Raw genomic sequence first — 13,381 nt, forward strand, 5'->3', positions numbered from 1 at the left:
GTCATTCCATGTACACATACTACATTCACTTATACAAATGTTAAAAGAGTGCTACACAAGCATCACTTGTTGGTATCCTCAGTTTAATGCTGTTGTTTTGTCTTCATCATTGCTGTTAATGAGAACCCTGAAAAAATTCATAGATTGTCTTGGATTTCCAAAGTGTCATGAGGAGAGCTTCTAAAGCATCACATAGAGCTATTGTAGAAGCTATTGAATAAGAAGGAAAGTAGAAATGTCAGAAAAGTTATTTTTTTTTCATTGCAAGAAACTGCTTTACTGAATTTATCAAATATGCACTGAATTCTTACTCTATCATCTGTCTGTCACTGTGCATCAGAGGTCAACTGGGTAGTAATGACATTATTGCAAAGTGATAAACAAGGTGCATTGCTCTTTGTTCCTATGGGAAGAGACGATTTACCAATTACATTTTCAAATGTTTTTTACAATACTGCACTGAGCTGAATTTATGCTTAGTTGATGAAAAAGTCAAAAGGAACAGAAAGAGTTTTGAAAGTAAATATGTTTTTTAATCAACGTATGCTGTATTTTCTTCTCACATCTTTTACCTTCAAGGGTTTGCAAGGTAATTATGTAATTATTTCTCCAAATTACATATTCCCTGTTATCATTTTACAATGTTTCTAAAGAAAAGTGACCTGTTTTGTAAAACAAACAGGAAAACAATAAATAACTAGATAATTAGTAAGTATGGAAAATGAAGTGGCATTTATTTAACATGGGTACGGGAAACAGGGAGAAGAAAACGGGAGAAGTGAGAGTAAAGAGGAAGCAAGTAACAAATGCTCAAATTTTTCTAAAATAAAACAGTCATGATTATTATGATCCTATTTATTTAAGATTATACACATGCACACACACACATATCATCTCTGTCTATGTATAAACATTTGAACATTTTGAAGATTCAAATGTATGCAGAATTATGAGTGCTCAACTCTGGTTACATTTCCAAAATAGTTTCAGAGAAATGCAAAGATTATATGTTAGTTAAAAAAAAAAAAAAAAAAAAAAAAAAACAAGGCAGGGAAGATATTTTAAGGAATATGGATAAATAAAATGTGTAAATGCAAAGCGTAGGCATACCTGACATATCACGAGTTGTATTCCAGACACTGCAATAAAGTTAATATACAAATAAAGTGAGGCAGACAAACTTTAGGCTTCCCAATGTATATAAAAGTTATGTTTACACTATACTGTAGTGTACTGCATGTGCACTACCATTATGTCTAAAATATGTACATACCTTAATTTAAAAAATTATTCCTGGGCTCGGTGGCTCAACCCTGTAATTGCAGCACTTTGGGAGGCTGATACCGGCAGATTGCTTGAGCTCAGGAGTTGGAGACCAGTCTGGGAAGCGTGGATAAAGCCGGTCTCTACAAAAATATATATATATATATTTAAAAAATTAGCAGGGTGTGGTGGTTTATGCCTGCAATCGCAACTAATCGAGAGGCTGAGGTGGGAAAATCCCCTGAGCCTGGAAATTCGACATTGCAGTGAGTCAAGATCTTGCCACTGCACTACTGTAGCTTAAGTGACAGGTTGAGACCCTGTCAAAAAACAAACAAACAAAAACTCAGAAAACGTTATTGCTAAAAAATGCTAACAATCACCTCAGCCTTCAGCGAGTCTGAATATTTTTCCTGGTGGAGAAACTTGCCCATTATTGATGATTGCTGACTGATCAGGACGGTGGTTGCAAAAGCCACTGCTTTACCGACTAAGTTTATGAAGTAATATAAACAATATGTTGGTCATTTCACCAAAGTTTATAGAATCTTCCCCAGGAGTAGACTTAATCTCAAGAAACCACTTTCTTTGCTCACGCATAATTTTTATTTTGCAACTCCTCATCCGTTCATTTCATGATGAGATACAAGCAATTCAGTCGCATCTTCAGATTCCATTTTTGATTCTAGTTATCTTGCTATTATTTATTTATTTATTTATTTGTTTATTTATTTATTTATTTATTTATTTATTTATTTTGGAGACAGAGTCTCCCTGTCGCCTAGGCTGGAGTGCAGTGGCGCGATCTTGACTCACTGCAAGCTCCGCCTCCCGGATTCACGCCATTCTCCTGCCTCAGCCTCCCGAGTAGCTGGGACTACAGGCGCCCGCCACCTCGCCCGGCTAATTTTTTGTATATTTAGTAGAGATGGGTTTTCACCATGTTAGCCAGGATGGTCTCGATCTCCCGACCTTGTAATCTGTCCCTTCGGCCTCCCAAAGTGCTGGGATTACAGGCGTGAGCCACCTCGCCCGGCCTATCCTGCTATTTCTAACACATTTGAAGTTACTCCCTCCACTGAGGTCAAATTCCTCAAAGTCATCTATGAGAGTTGGAATCTACTTCTCCCAAACTTCTGTTTATGTTAATATTTTGACCTCCTTCCATGAATCATCAATATTGTCCATTGCATCTAGAATGCTCAGTCCTCTCCAGGAGACTTTTCACCTATTCGTCCCAAATCCATTAGAAGAATCTCTATCTCTGGCAGCTATAGCATTATAAAATATATTATTTTATAATATGAATGAAAGTCAAAATTACTCCTTGATCTATGGGCTACAGAATAAATGTTTTATTGACAGGCTTGAAGATAACATTAATCTTCGTATATATCTTCATTTGAGTTCTTGAGTAAACAGGTAACTTGTCAATGAGCAGTAATATTTTGAAAGAAATCTTTTTTTTTCTTTTTTTTTCCCCCTGAGCAGTAGTTTTAAACAATGGGCTTAAAATATTCAGTAAACTGTGCTATAAACAGATATGCTGTCATCCAGGCCTTATTGTTCCATTTATAGAGCATAGGCAGATGAATGTTAGCAGAATTGTTAACAGCCCTAGGATTTTCAGAATAGTAAATGAACATTGGCTTCAACTTAAAGTCGCCAGCCGTAATACCTTCTAATAAGAAAGCTAGTCTGTCTTTTGAAGCGTTGAAGCCAGGCACTGGGTTATCTATAGCTAGGAAGTACTAGATGGCATCTTCTTCCATTTGAAGGCCACTTTGTCTATACTGAAAATCTGTTGTTTAGTGTATCTACCTTCATCATTCATCTTACCTAGAACTACTGGACAACTAGCTGTAGCTTCTACATAAGCACCCGCTGCTTCACCTTGCATTGGTGGGTTACAGAGATGGCGTCTTTTCTTCAACTTTATAAACCAACCTCTGCTAGCTTTAAACTTTTCTCTTATAGCTTCCTTACCTCTCTTAGCCATCATAGAATTGAAAAGAGTTAGGGCCTTGCTCTATGTTATAATTTTGTTTAAGGGAATGTTGCAGCCATTTGATCTTCTATTCAGATCATTAAAACTTTCTCCATATCAGAAATAAATCTTTTCATTTTCTTATGATTTCTGTATTCATCGGAATAACACTTCAAATTTCTTTCAAGCTTTTTGTTTGTTTGCAAATTTATTATTTGATTTTTTTAAAGCATCAAGTAAACATTATGAGCAAAATCAGAACAGAATTGGACTTCCTTACATTTATGTTACAGATTTTTTCTTTTTTTCAATTGATGCACAGTATTTCTACATATTTATGGAGCACCTGTGATATTTTGTTACACTCATGGAATGTGGAATGATCCACTCAGAGTACTTACTGTATCTGTCACCTCAAGTATTCATCATTTCTACGCGTTAGAAACATTTCAAGTCCTCTCTTCTAGTTATTTTGAAATATATAATATACTGTTACGAACTATAGTCACCCCACTGCGCTATAGAACATAGAACTTCTTGCTTCTATCTGACTGTATATTTGTACCCATTAACCAACCTCTCTGAATCCTCCTCCCCACTTTCTCAGCCTCTGATGTTTGTCATTACTCTCTACCTCCATGAGATCAGCATTTTTTAGCTCCCATATATAAGCGAGAACGTGCAATATTTATCTTTTTGTGCCTGGCCTATTTCACTTAATATAATGACCTCCAGTTCCATCCATATTGCTGCAAATGACATGATACTTTTTTTTTTTTTTTTTTTTGGTGAATAGTATGCCTTTTTTGTATTCATATCACATCTATTCATCCATTGGTGGACACTTAGGTTGATTCCATATCTTTGCTACTGTGAATAGTGCTGTAGTAAACTGAGAGTGCAGGTATGTCTGTGATATACTGGATTTCTTTCCTTGGATAAATACCCCATAGTCTTATTGCTGGGTCACATGGTAGCTCTCCTTTTAGTTTTTTGAGAACTTTTCATACTGTTTTCATGATGGCTTTACTAATTTATATTATCACTGACAGATCCTTGCCAGCATCTGTTATTGTTTTTGTGTAGTTTTTTTCTTTTTCTTTTTAACTTGGAATTCTATTTAGTTTAGTGGGTCTATTTATAGACCCACTGATCTGGGACATCTTAAACTTTGGTGGGAGAGAAGTGGTCGAATCACTTCAATTGGAAAGTTGGGAATGAACAATGAAGGACATAATAATAAATTAAAATTAGGATGATTGCTAATTACATCAAATATATATTTTAATGATGTTTTACAAATCTATCTGGGTGTTTGTTCATTTTAATGTCTGTCTTTCCACTATGATTAGAAAAAAAATGCTCGGACATTCTGTATTAATTAGAGTCCCTGGTGAAAAATTTGCTTTAGTAACCAGTGATCATTCATTTCTCACATGATGAGAGGCAGTCGAGGAACACTGGATTTGTAAATTGGTTCTAGGTCTATTTTAATCTAACTTTTGAGCTATGACTTTTTGACATTTCTGAACTTGGAGTTCAAATCTGTAAGTATTGAAACACTACATCCATTCAACACTTAGCACCATGCCAGGAATGCAGCTGGGCTCGATTAGTATTTATTGAATGAATACATAAATCTTCATTTGTTAAGTCATTGTATTATCAAAATGAAAAAAAGAAACAACTATGAACTTTGTCGCTGACTTTTGGCTGTTTTTCCCCTGTACATGACCACTTACTTGTTTATCGCTAATTGTTTTCCCAACCAGAGAATTAGAAAGGAAAAACATGAATAGATATTAAACAAATAGCAGTCAAATTTAGTCCTAATTAGTGGTTACTTTAAATGCTTTCATTGGAGAAATAAGATAAAAAGTAAGTACACAGCGAGGTTTGGGGATTAACCAGTTACCTGTTAATCACATTTATTTTAGGCAAAAAATTATCATAAATAATAAAGACATGTTTCAGCTAAATTATACATGCTTAAATGTGAATGGACTTTGAGATCATTTGGTATAAATGCCCATGTTGACAACTGGGGAAAATGCAATATAGAAAAGTTTCAAGTGGGTTGTTGAAATGATTGCTAGTCCTTTATTTACTCCTCATTTTCCTCCCATTTAGTACTGCACAGTTAGAAATTTTATAAAAATGAAGCATGTTCCTTATTCTTTCTTTCATATCCCTTCTTTACCATAACTTCCCACATTTTCCTTGTATTTTAGTGGCTTTTAGTTCCATCTTCATGAAAAATATCTTAATTTTTTTTCTTGAAAGTAAATTCTGTCACCTGTAATTTCTGACAGTAAAAAGTCATCTCATGTGTGTTGTATTTATTATTTCTGTTGTTTATAAATGATTAGGTCTTTATTTTCTTCCCCAGATCTTCTGTGGTTCCTATCACACATACAACTATGGTTTTACATCCTAATCTTCTGGTCTTAAACAGTCATCCATATTTTCTGATGTTTCACCTCTCTGTGTTACATTCAGTGCAATTCTCATTGAAGGTGGGTTGTGTTTTCATAGGGATTTAATAACACCTTTAAATTTTTAACAGCTTTATTAAGGTATAGTTAATATTCAACAAAAAAAAAGCAAACTATACAAGTTTAATGTACCTGTATGTAATTTGATCAGTTTGGACATACGAATACAGCTGTGATACCATCAAGAATCAAGATATTAAGCATACACATATCTGTCACCTCCCAAAATTATCTGTCTCTTTCCTTAATACAGTATAAACACTTAACCTGAGATTTAACTTCAATGCATTTTGAAGTGCATAATACTATATTGTTAATTATAGGTACTATGTTATATACATTATCTCAGAACTCACTCATCTCACATAACTAAAACTTTATACCTATTTCCCAACAATTTTCTGTTTCCCTCTTCCCTTAGACTCCGGTAAGTACCCCGTTATTCTCTGCTTCTATGAGTTTGACTATTGCAGATACCTCATGTGTGTGGAATCATCTTTGAGACGGGCTTATTTTACTTTGCATAGCATTCTCTAGGCTCACACATGTTGTTGTAATTGGTAGTATTTTTTCTTCTTTAAGGTAATATTCCGTTGTATGTATATACCATGCTTTCTTTATCCATTCACCTGTCAATGTATATTTGGATTGTTTCTATATCTTAGCTATTATGAATAGTGCTGTAAGAAATATGAGAATACAAGATATATCTGATCCTGATTTCACACATGCCAAGAAATAAGATTACTGAATCATATGGTAGTCATATTTTAATTTTTAAGAAATTTCCTTACTATATTCTCTATGGTGGCTGCATCATTTTCCATTTCCATCAACATTGAACAAGTATTCCAAATTCTTCATATTTTTGTTATCCTATTTATTTTTGATAATAGCCATCCTAACAGATGTGAGGTGCTATCTCAGTGGTGTTTTGATTTGGATTTCCCTTGGTGATCAGTGATGTTGAGCACCTTTTTACCTACCTGGTGATCATATTGTATATCTTCATTGGAGAAAAGTCTACTCAAGTCCTTTGCCCGTTTTAAAACTGGATTACTCATTCTTTTGTGTTTGATTTTCTCTTTCTTTCTACTTTTGAGTTATAGGAGTTTTAATATATTTTGAAATTAATCACATATTATACAAATGGTTTGCAAATGTTTGTTTCCATTCCACAAAAAAATGGCCTATGCCTTTTCACTCTATTATTTTCTTGGTAATGCAGAAGCTTTTTAGTTTGACATAGATTCGTTTATCAATTTTTGCTTTTGTTGACAGTGTTTTTGGTATGAGACCTTTAATTTTTGCTTATGGTTGGTAGGCTTAGTTTTAAGTAACAATCCCTTGTAGAATGAGACTGGTGAATCACAAACCTTCACAGCAATCTGGATGGAATTGGAGACCACTATTCTAAGGGAAGTGACTCAGGAATGGAAAATCAAACATCGTATGTTTTTATTCATAAGTGGGAGCTAAGCTATGAGGATGCAAAGATGTAAGAATAATACGAAGAACTTTGGGGGCTTGAGGGAAAGTGTGGAAGGGGGTGAGGGATAAAATACTACACATTGGGTGCAGAAATCACCACTAAAGAACGTATTCATGTAACCAAGCACCACCTGTGCCCCAAAACCTCAGGAAAATCTCAAAAATCACCACTAAAGAACCTACTCATGTAACAAAACACAACCGATCCCCAAAATTCCCCTACTGAAATATTTTTAAAAGCAAAAAAACAAAATCCACTTTACAAATAAAAAACAAAAATCAATTTAAACAAGAGGGCCAGATGTTCTCACACGACGTAAACAATGTAAATTAAAATCCCCAATACTATGAATAAAGACCAGAGTTTTGGAATGGTCTGGGGCTTCAGAGCCTAGGTAAAGATGATAGATGTCATATTCATATCTCATCCTTATAATAATACATAATTTTTTCTCTAGTCCAGTATTTTATTAGAGATATAACTTGAGAGCCAATGTTTAATTGCAATTCATTGCTATATAAAGATTTAAGAATTTCTCAGCTTTAATAATGTCTTCTATTTTCTGGTCAATTTTTCATATAATTATTGTTAAATGTATATTAATACAACCCTTAGATAAAAAAAATTAGAACTTTATATTACCCTGTATACATTTCTACCAATATAAAACTATAATTCTAATTTTTTTAGATATTGAAAATATTATAAAATTAACTGGTATAATTAGTTCACAGATTATTTTTTGTTATCTAGGGGATTAAGTTATGGTCTTTTTATTATAATAGTTTATGGACTGTTAATACCTTGTAGAAATATATACTTATTTCTTTTGAAACAATGATTTTTTCAAAAATGCTATGGATCATATTTTATAGAAAAATAAAATTTCATTAATTAAACAAGGTTATAATGATTTCTTTTTTTTTAAATTTATTTATTATTATAATACTTTAAGTTGTAGGGTACATGTGCATAACGTGCAGGTTTGTTACATATGTATACTTGTGCCATGTTGCCGTGCTGCACCCATCAACTCGTCATTTACATCAGGTATAACTCCCAATGCAATCCCTCCCCCCTCCCCCCTCCCCATGATAGGCCCTGGTGTGTGATGTTCCCCTTCCTGAGTCCAAGTGATCTCATTGTTCAGTTCCCACCTATGAGTGAGAACATGCGGTGTTTGGTTTTCTGTTCTTGTGATAGTTTGCTAAGAATGATGGTTTCCAGCTGCATCCATGTCCCTAAAAAGGACACAAACTCATCCTTTTTGATGGCTGCATAGTATTCCATGGTGTATATGTGCCACATTTTCTTAATCCAGTCTGTCACTGATGGACATTTGGGTTGATTCCAAGTCTTTGCTATTGTGAATAGTGCCGCAATAAACATACGTGTGCATGTGTCTTTATAGCAGCATAATTTATGATCCTTTGGGTATATACCCAGTAATGGGATGGCTGGGTCATATGGTACATCTAGTTCTAGATCCTTGAGGAATCGCCATACTGTTTTCCATAACGGTTGAACTAGTTTACAATCCCACCAACAGTGTAAAAGTGTTCCTATTTCTCCACATCCTCTCCAGCACCTGTTGTTTCCTGACTTTTTAATGATCGCCATTCTAACTGGTGTCAGATGGTATCTCATTGTGGTTTTGATTTGCATTTCTCTGATGGCCAGTGATGATGAGCATTTTTTCATGTGTCTGTTGGCTGTATGAATGTCTTCTTTGGAGAAATGTCTGTTCATATCCTTTGCCCACTTTTTGATGGGGTTGTTTGTTTTTTTCTTGTAAATTTGTTTGAGTTCTTTGTAGGTTCTGGATATTAGCCCTTTGTCAGATGAGTAGATTGCAAAAATTTTCTCCCGTTCTGTAGGTTGCCTGTTCACTCTGATGGTAGTTTCTTTTGCTGTGCAGAAGCTCTTTAGTTTAATGAGATCCCATTTGTCAATTTTGGCTTTTGCTGCCGTTGCTTTTGGTGTTTTAGACATGAAGTCTTTGCCCATGCCTATGTCCTGAATGGTACTACCTAGGTTTTCCTCTAGGATTTTTATGGTATTAGGTCTAACATTTAAGTCTCTAATCCATCTTGAATTAATTTTCGTATAAGGAGTAAGGAAAGGATCCAGTTTCAGCTTTCTACTTATGGCTAGCCAATTTTCCCAGCACCATTTATTAAATAGGGAATCCTTTCCCCATTTCTTGTTTCTCTCAGGTTTGTCAAAGATCAGATGGCTGTAGATGTGTGGTATTATTTCTGAGGACTCTGTTCTGTTCCATTGGTCTATATCTCTGTTTTGGTACCAGTACCATGCTGTTTTGGTTACTGTAGCCTTGTAGTATAGTTTGAAGTCAGGTAGCGTGATGCCTCCAGCTTTGTTCTTTTGACTTAGGATTGTCTTGGAGATGCGGGCTCTTTTTTAGTTCCATATGAACTTTAAAGCAGTTTTTTCCAATTCTGTGAAGAAACTCATTGGTAGCTTGATGGGGATGGCATTGAATCTATAAATTACCTTGGGCAGTATGGCCATTTTCACAATAATGATTCTTCCCATCCATGAGCATGATATGTTCTTCCATTTGTTTGTGTCCTCTTTGATTTCACTGAGCAGTGGTTTGTAGTTCTCCTTGAAGAGGTCCTTTACATCCCTTGTCAGTTGGATTCCTAGGTATTTTATTCTCTTTGAAGCAATTGTGAATGGAAGTTCATTCCTGATTTGGCTCTCTGTTTGTCTGTTACTGGTGTATAAGAATGCTTGTGATTTTTGCACATTAATTTTGTATCTTGAGACTTTGCTGAAGTTGCTTATCAGCTTACGGAGATTTTGGGCTGAGACAATGGGGTTTTCTAAATATACAATCATGTCATCTGCAAACAGGGACAATTTGACTTCTTCTTTTCCTAACTGAATACGCTTGATTTCTTTCTCTTGCCTAATTGCCCTAGCCAGAACTTCCAACACTATGTTGAATAGGAGTGGTGAGAGAGGGCATCCCTGTCTTGTGCCAGTTTTCAAAGGGAATTTTTCCAGTTTTTGCCCATTCAGTATGATATTGGCTGTGGGTTTGTCATAAATAGCTCTTATTATTTTGAGGTACGTTCCATCAATACCGAATTTATTGAGCGTTTTTAGCATGAAGGGCTGTTGAATTTTGTCAAAAGCCTTTTCTGCATCTATTGAGATAATCATGTGGTTCTTGTCTTTGGTTCTGTTTATATGCTGGATTATGTTTATTGATTTGCGAATGTTGAACCAGCCTTGCATCCCAGGGATGAAGCCCACTTGATCATGGTGGATAAGCTTTTTGATGTGTTGCTGAATCCGGTTTGCCAGTATTTTATTGAGGATTTTTGCGTCGATGTTCATCAGGGATATTGGTCTAAAATTCTCTTTTTTTGTTGTGTCTCTGCCAGGCTTTGGTATCAGGATGATGTTGGCCTCATAAAATGAGTTAGGGAGGATTCCCTCTTTTTCTATTGATTGGAATAGTTTTCAGAAGGAATGTACCAACTCCTCCTTGTACCTCTGGTAGAATTCAGCTGTGAATCCATCTGGTCCTGGACTTTTTTTGGTTGGTAGGCTATTAATTATTGCCTCAATTTCAGAGCCTGCTATTGGTCTATTCAGGGATTCAACTTCTTCCTGGTTTAGTCTTGGAAGAGTGTAAGTGTCCAGGAAATTATCCATTTCTTCTAGATTTTCCAGTTTATTTGCGTAGAGGTGTTTATAGTATTCTCTGATGGTAGTTTGTATTTCTGTGGGGTCGGTGGTGATATCCCCTTTATCATTTTTAATTGCGTCAATTTGATTCTTCTCTCTTTTCTTCTTTATTAGTCTTGCTAGTGGTCTATCAATTTTGTTGATCTTTTCAAAAAACCAACTCCTGGATTCGTTGATTTTTTGGAGGGGTTTTTGTGTCTCTATCTCCTTCAGTTCTGCTCTGATCTTAGTTATTTCTTGCCTTCTGCTAGCTTTCGAATGTGTTTGCTCTTGCTTCTCTAGTTCTTTTAATTGCGATGTTAGAGTGTCAATTTTAGATCTTTCCTGCTTTCTCTTGTGGGCATTTAGTGCTATAAATTTCCCTCTACACACTGCTTTAAATGTGTCCCAGAGATTCTGGTATGTTGTATCTTTGTACTCATTGGTTTCAAAGAACATCTTTATTTCTGCCTTCATTTCGTTATGTACCCAGTAGTCATTCAGGAGCAGGTTGTTCAGTTTCCATGTAGTTGAGCGGTTTTGATTGAGTTTCTTAGTCCTGAGTTCTAGTTTGATTGCACTGTGGTCTGAGAGACAGTTTGTTATAATTTCTGTTCTTGTACATTTGCTGAGGAGTGCTTTACTTCCAATTACGTGGTCGATTTTGGAGTAAGTACGATGTGGTGCTGAGAAGAATGTATATTCTCTTGATTTGGGGTGGAGAGTTCTATAGATGTCTATTAGGTCTGCTTGCTGCAGAGATGAGTTCAATTCCTGGATATCCTTGTTAACTTTTCTGTCCCGTTGATCTGTCTAATGTTGACAGTGGAGTGTTGAAGTCTCCCATTATTATTGTATGGGAGTCTAAGTCTCTTTGTAAGTCTCTAAGGACTTGCTTGATGAATCTGGGTGCTCCTGTATTGGGTGCATATATATTTAGGATAGTTAGCTCTTCCTGTTGAATTGATCCCTTTACCATTATGTAATGGCCTTCTTTGTCTCTTTTGATCTTTGATGGTTTAAAGTCTGTTTTATCAGAGACTAGGATTGCAACCCCCGCTTTTTTTGGTTCTCCATTTGCTTGGTAAATCTTCCTCCATCCCTTTATTTTGAGCCTATGTATGTCTCTGCATGTGAGATGGGTCTCCTGAATACAGCAGACTGATGGGTCTTGACTCTTTATCCAGTTTGCCAGTCTGTGTCTTTTAATTGGAGCATTTAGTCCATTTACATTTAAGGTTAAGATTGTTATGTGTGAACTTGATCCTGTCATTATGATATTAACTGGTTATTTTTTGCTCGTTAGTTGATGCAGTTTCTTCCTAGCCTCGATGGTCTTTACATTTTGGCATGTTTTTGCAATGGCTGGTACCGGTTGTTCCTTTCCATGTTGAGTGCTTCCTTCAGGGTCTCTTGTAAGGCAGGCCTAGTGGTGACAAAATCTCTAAGCATTTGCTTATCTGTAAAGGATTTTATTTCTCCTTCACTTATGAAACTTAGTTTGGCTGGATATGAAATTCTGGGTTTAAAATTCTTTTCTTTAAGAATGTTGAATATTGGCCCCCACTCTCTTCTGGCTTGGAGAGTTTCTGCCGAGAGATCTGCTGTTAGTCTGATGGACTTCCCTTTGTGGGTAACCCGACCTTTCTCTCTGGCTGCCCTTAAGATTTTTTCCTTCATTTCAACTTTGGTGAATCTGGCAATTATGTGTCTTGGAGTTGCTCTTCTCGAGGAGTATCTTTGTGGCGTTCTCTGTATTTCCTGGATTTGAATGTTGGCCTGCCCTACTAGGTTGGGGAAGTTCTCCTGGATGATATCCTGAAGAGTGTTTTCCAACTTGGTTCCATTTTCCCCCTCACTTTCAGGCACCCCAATCAGACGTAGATTTGGTCTTTTTACATAATCCCATACTTCTTGCAGGCTTTGTTCATTTCTTTTTCTTCTTTTTTCTTTTGGTTTCTCTTCTCGCTTCATTTCATTCATTTGATCCTCAATCGCTGATACTCTTTCTTCCAGTTGATCGAGTCGGTTACTGAAGCTTGTGCATTTGTCGCGTATTTCTCGTGTCATGGTTTTCATCTCTTTCATTTAGTTTATAACCTTCTCTGCATTAATTACTCTAGCCATCAATTCTTCCACTTTTTTTTCAAGATTTTTAGTTTCTTTGCGCTGGGTACGTAATTCCTCCTTCAGCTCTGAGAAATTTGATGGACTGAAGCCTTCTTCTCTCATCTCGTCAAAGTCATTCTCCGTCCAGCTTTGATCCGTTGCTGGCGATGAGCTGCGCTCCTTTGCCAGGGGAGATGCGCTCTTATTTTTTGAATTTCCAGCTTTTCTGCCCTGCTTTTTCCCCATCTTTGTGGTTTTATCTGCCTCTGGTCTTTGATGATGGTGATGTACTGATGGGGTTTTGGTGTAGGTGTCCTTCCTGTTTGATAGTTT

The sequence above is a fragment of the Macaca thibetana genome, chromosome 6 (assembly GCF_024542745.1).
Source record: "Macaca thibetana thibetana isolate TM-01 chromosome 6, ASM2454274v1, whole genome shotgun sequence".
Taxonomy (NCBI): Eukaryota; Metazoa; Chordata; class Mammalia; order Primates; family Cercopithecidae; genus Macaca; species Macaca thibetana.